Raw genomic sequence first — 6,435 nt, 5'->3', positions numbered from 1 at the left:
CACACGCCACCAGGTGAGAAACGTCTGGTTCCACTTCCTGTTTCCCGTTTCCTCTACAAAATAAAAGCATGATAACGATACAGTCCATTAAAGTTCTTCAGGTAAAGAAAACAACATGTGGGGGGTCAGTCCACCAGACTGAACAGACAACAGCTTCAGACAGAGACAACAGCTTCAGACCCACAGAGCAGCAGCAGAGTTATCAGAGATCAATACGTTCAGAGTGATCAATACCTGATAATATTGATCAGTGTGTGGGGTTTACCTATAACTCTGCTGAGCAGTAACAACAGCAGAGCCTCAAACAGCCCCAGGTCTCTGTAGCAGACACGACAGGAGAGGACGAGGCCACAGCAGGACAGGCCTCGCTGGACGGTCTGCATGTACACACTATACACACACACACATACACATATACATATACACACACCTATATCTATACATACACACCTAAGCACCTTCAGGACCGTGTCTCCACTGCAGGACGACACAGTTCAGAGTTTAGTCGACTGGTGAGGAGACGTCAGTCTGGAGCTGCAGCCGCTCCGTCAGTCCTGCAACACAACAACACAACACTACATGTTACTACACAACACTATACTTTACAGCAAGGTACACACAGTTAGAGTAGTTACTGAGGAACTAAGGTACACAATGTGTGTAGTAATGAGTAGTTTTGATGTGAACACAGAAACAGGGTAACTAACGATGAAGTAATAGTTTCTCATTAACTACTCTAATTATGTGTATTTACTTGTGTGTGTGTGTGTGTGTAACAGACTTCACACACACACATCCATCAGATAATGATCAATGATCAGTATAGACCCTTTCAGAGAGTATAAACAAATACAGGTGTTACCAAGGATACTAATTAAGGCTCCATTCCATTTAGTGTAGCAGAGCGTTTTCTAATGAGCCACACCTGTCTTTGTTTATACTCTCTGAAAGGGTCTATTGATCAGTGTGTGGGGTTTACCTATAACTCTGCTGAGCAGTAACAACAGCAGAGCCTCAAACAGCCCCAGGTCTCTGTAGCAGACACGACAGGAGAGGACGAGGCCACAGCAGGACAGGCCTCGCTGGACGGTCTGCATGTACACACACTATACATATAGACACACATGTTACGCCCCAGTCCTCTGTTGGCCCAGAGGGGACCGAACCCCTTCCGGCCGTAACAACACACACACACATATATCTATACATACACACCTAAGCACCTTCAGGGCCGTGTCTCCGCTGCAGGACAACACACCCGAGTTCAGAGTTTAGTCAACTGGTGAGGAGACGTCAGTCTGGAGCTGCAGCCGCTCCATCAGTCCTGCAACACAACAACACAACACTACATGTTACTACACAACAACAACCTCCTCAGAGCAGCAGCAGAGTGATCAATGATCAATGATCAGTGATCAATGATCAATCATAGTGATCAGTCAGTACGTTTACAGTCTCAGCTCCATGTGTGTCTAGTCCCAGAGTAAATCTACTGTCTCCTCCTCCTCCTCACCACCAGGGGGCGCTGTGTCATCAGGTTCATATGAACTCCTTCCTGTTGAATAACTTGTTCTCAGCTTCAGTTCCTGACTGGACCGGTCCGGTCTGGTTTCAGGGTGAAAGAGGAGCAGCCTGGTCGCTCCACCGGTTGAACCGTGTCAAACACACTCACTATTTTATTTCCTCTGCTCCACTTTGTGTCGTCTCTACTGTTGTGGAGCGTTAACACACATCGTCCAGTTTAACTCTGATCAGGGTGAAGACGCTGAAGGAAACTGATCTCTGATCAGATCATCTTGGTCTCAGTCTGATTAGGAGAACTCCTATATTAGACAGACTAACACGTTTATACATGAACTTCAGTCGCAGTCGGATTAAGGCCATGTAAACGTACCGAGTGTGATCAGAGTGATCAATGATCAGTATTGATCAGTGTGTGGGGTTTACCTATAACTCTGCTGAGCAGTAACAACAGCAGAGCCTCAAACAGCCCCAGGTCTCTGTAGCAGACACGACAGGAGAGGACGAGGCCACAGCAGGACAGGCCTCGCTGGACGGTCTGCATGTACACACACACACACACACACACACACCTAAGCACCTTCAGGGCCGTGTCTCCGCTGCAGGACGACACAGTTCAGAGTTTAGTCGACTGGTGAGGAGACGTCAGTCTGGAGCTGCAGCCGCTCCGTCAGTCCTGCAACACAACAACACAACACTACATGTTACTACACAACACTATACTTTACAGCAAGGTACACACAGTTAGAGTAGTTACTGAGGAACTAAGGTACACAATGTGTGTAGTTTTGATGTCTCACTTTACTTTAGGGAACAGAGAGGGTAACTAACGATGAAGTACCGTAATAGTTCCTCAGTAACTACTTTAATTACTTGTGTGTGTGCGTAACAGACTTCACACACACACAACCATCAGATAATGATCAATATGATCAATATTGATCAGTATTGATCAGTGTGTGGGGTTTACCTATAACTCTGCTGAGCAGTAACAACAGCAGAGCCTCAAACAGCCCCAGGTCTCTGTAGCAGACACGACAGGAGAGGACGAGGCCACAGCAGGACAGGCCTCGCTGGACGGTCTGCATGTACACACTATACACACACACACATACACATATACATATACACACACCTATATCTATACATACACACCTAAGCACCTTCAGGACCGTGTCTCCACTGCAGGACGACACAGTTCAGAGTTTAGTCGACTGGTGAGGAGACGTCAGTCTGGAGCTGCAGCCGCTCCGTCAGTCCTGCAACACAACAACACAACACTACATGTTACTACACAACACTATACTTTACAGCAAGGTACACACAGTTAGAGTAGTTACTGAGGAACTAAGGTACACAATGTGTGTAGTTTTGATGTCTCACTTTACTTTAGGGAACAGAGAGGGTAACTAACGATTAAGTACCGTAATAGTTCCTCAGTAACTACTTTAATTACTTGTGTGTGTGCGTAACAGACTTCACACACACACAACCATCAGATAATGATCAATATGATCAATATTGATCAGTATTGATCAGTGTGTGGGGTTTACCTATAACTCTGCTGAGCAGTAACAACAGCAGAGCCTCAAACAGCCCCAGGTCTCTGTAGCAGACACGACAGGAGAGGACGAGGCCACAGCAGGACAGGCCTCGCTGGACGGTCTGCATGTACACACTATACACACACACACATACACATATACATATACACACACCTATATCTATACATACACACCTAAGCACCTTCAGGACCGTGTCTCCACTGCAGGACGACACAGTTCAGAGTTTAGTCGACTGGTGAGGAGACGTCAGTCTGGAGCTGCAGCCGCTCCGTCAGTCCTGCAACACAACAACACAACACTACATGTTACTACACAACACTATACTTTACAGCAAGGTACACACAGTTAGAGTAGTTACTGAGGAACTAAGGTACACAATGTGTGTAGTAATGAGTAGTTTTGATGTGAACACAGAAACAGGGTAACTAACGATGAAGTAATAGTTTCTCATTAACTACTCTAATTATGTGTATTTACTTGTGTGTGTGTGTGTGTGTAACAGACTTCACACACACACATCCATCAGATAATGATCAATGATCAGTATAGACCCTTTCAGAGAGTATAAACAAATACAGGTGTTACCAAGGATACTAATTAAGGCTCCATTCCATTTAGTGTAGCAGAGCGTTTTCTAATGAGCCACACCTGTCTTTGTTTATACTCTCTGAAAGGGTCTATTGATCAGTGTGTGGGGTTTACCTATAACTCTGCTGAGCAGTAACAACAGCAGAGCCTCAAACAGCCCCAGGTCTCTGTAGCAGACACGACAGGAGAGGACGAGGCCACAGCAGGACAGGCCTCGCTGGACGGTCTGCATGTACACACTATATACATATACACACCTATACATATATACAGCCCCCCCACCCTACCCCCACCTACACACACGTGGTAGCATGTAGCATGTCCCACAGCAGGACAGGCCTCTGGACGGTCTGCACACACATACACACAGACCTATACATATACATATATACATACACACACTTACACACATACACACACCTATATACCACCCCCCCACGTGGTAGCATGTAGCATGTAGCATGTAGCATCATGTTGCTGAAACAACTGAACGTGTTTTACCTGCTCGTGTTCATCATGATGACGTCAGTCTTCTGTCTGGAGATGAGACGGGACTTTATTAATAACGAGTTTAATGTTCAACTAACTAACTCACTCACTAATTAAAGTGTCTGAAACTAGAACTCGTCTCAACAGTAAAACAACGTGTAGCTGTAACTTCCGGTCTGGACTCAACGCATTAAAGAGTGAAACCGATGGAAACAGATTCTGTTCAGCACCGACTCACCTGCTGCTGTAGTCGACCTGTAGACCTGTAGACCTGTAAACCTGTAAACCTGTAGACCAGGACCAGGACCAGGACCAGAGACCTAGGACCATGCTGTAGCTGTAGACTGGCTCTGGCTGAGCTGAGCACCGGATGTGACGTAACTCCGCAGGATGTGACGTCGTACCTCTTTGGCATTTATGTCGGGGGCACCTGGCGCATTACCGCCACCTACTGTGTTGGAGTGTGAACCAGAGTCACCTATTCCCATAATAATAATAATAAATAAATTCTTCTATCCAACTCTGTGTCTTTCATAAACTGAAGAAGTTTCCCAACCCAGTGGTTAAAGGGACAACGAGGAGTTTTGGAAAAGCGAAGCGTTTTCACACTACATTTATGAGCCTCTGCGCACCGTGAAATTATTTGACCGGCGCAAGACAGACTCATGTTTTCATTCATCAAGAATTAAAGTCAGAGGTTCAAAGACGATCACATACCGTCGTAGTCCCGACCATAAACGGCGATTCGGCGGCGTTATTCTCATGACTCGCCGGGCAGTGTCCGCGAAACCGAAAGTAAGGAAACCGGCGCGCCACCACTAATAATAACAAAATAACGATAGAAACAAAACGATAGGCCTATATTTATCGAAAATGGGCCCATTAACAAGTGGCAACGTAGATTCATTCACATTAATATGAGACTTTTTTATTGTCGCAGAATTTTTCGTTCTGCCGATGGAGAAACTCCTTGTTGTCCCTTTAATAGCCTACATGTTCCAATGTTAACTCTACACTTCAGACCGTCTCTCAGAATAACTTGTTCTACAGACTCTTCTACTGAACAGTCGTCACAAAGACCAGATGGATGAACCCTATGTTTGTTTCCTTCTTTACTAGTTCCTCTTGACTCATCTCATCCTGCCCACTTCCTGTTGTAGCACACAAGTGTCTCTTGTCTCTCCACTGCCCCACATTTGTTGACATTCTTCTTTCTTCTTTATACAGAACAAAACTGTTTAGACAGGGGTAATATAGTCATAAAAATTATATACACAAAGAGTTGAAAAAAATATAAATAAAAAAAATTATGAAAAATATTAATTAATTCTACGAGTAGTAATAGTTTCGTCATCCATATCACAAAAACTACAGGAGTATTAATGTTAATCTTCAACCTTTCTAATGTTTTGTTGTTGGGTATATCCTGTGTATAATTTTAAAAGATACTTTATTGATCTTATTGTTGAGACAGAATCAATATCTCCATACAGTGACGTCCAAATGAAGGAAGAGTTATAGCATGAAGTTTCTGATGTGAGGATGTACGGGGTCGACCAGCAGGGGGCGGCAACGTGTTAAAGATGGCCGCCACATACAAACTTTATTCAGTGTTCCTCAATGGAGACAATAAATAACATTCAATAGAGTCAGTAGATTCAGAGATCAATGAAAAACCTGATGAGATAAGAACAGAATGATCAATAACTAAACCAAACAGAGCAGCACACACACACACACACACACACACACACACACACTGAGGTCTGATAAACACTACAGTCAAAATGTTCAATAATCTCATGGTTTTTGCCAGTTTACTGTTTATGTTTTTTATGTTCCCAGTAGTTCAGATATAATCGCAGGTCTGGTATTTTACAGCTGTAACAGGAGGAGCTTCTTTAGCCAGGTTGTTTCGTGTCAATAATCTTTTGCTAAAGTAATAATGATAAGTTACTTTCCCCTAGCCATCCGACTGCTTAATGCAAAATAACCCCCCCCCACCCATTACAGTGCAAGATAGATAGATAGATGGATAGATAGATAGATAGATAGATAGATAGATAGATAGATAGATAGATAGATAGATAGATAGATAGATAGATAGATAGATAGATATAGAAGGATGTGTTGACGTCACTCAGCTCAGTGACAACAGAACGAATGCAACCTCATCTGGATCAGGATCTCAAAGTCAAGTCAAAATCATTTATTAGTCTCCCGTAGGAGAAATTTCTCTCGGACAGAGAGCAGTGCTGCAGTGTACTAAAAA

The 6,435-nt window shown here is 44.0% G+C and overlaps 1 long non-coding RNA gene across 2 annotated transcripts; it reads right to left on the bottom strand.

Annotated features, from left to right (window-relative positions):
- Positions 1-251: 251 nt before the first annotated feature.
- Positions 252-4,524, bottom strand: LOC146978003 (uncharacterized). Of its 2 annotated transcripts, none has more exons than XR_015036948.1 (7): positions 4,398-4,524; positions 4,176-4,204; positions 3,260-3,363; positions 2,492-2,780; positions 2,094-2,197; positions 1,216-1,324; positions 252-554 (listed from the first exon to the last, which is right to left on the bottom strand). It is a non-coding gene; the product is annotated as an uncharacterized LOC146978003 (long non-coding RNA). The 2 variants fall into 2 exon arrangements; XR_015036949.1 differs by having other exon boundaries at positions 4,176-4,211; positions 4,402-4,486.
- Between the last annotated feature and the right edge of the window lie 1,911 nt (positions 4,525-6,435).

This window comes from Trachurus japonicus, chromosome 11, assembly GCF_045865225.1.
Source record: "Trachurus japonicus isolate A0001 chromosome 11, Traja_1.0".
NCBI classification, from domain to species: domain Eukaryota; kingdom Metazoa; phylum Chordata; class Actinopteri; order Carangiformes; family Carangidae; genus Trachurus; species Trachurus japonicus.
Note: the sequence above shows the minus strand (reverse complement) of the source record. Positions and strands in the feature narration are given on the sequence as shown.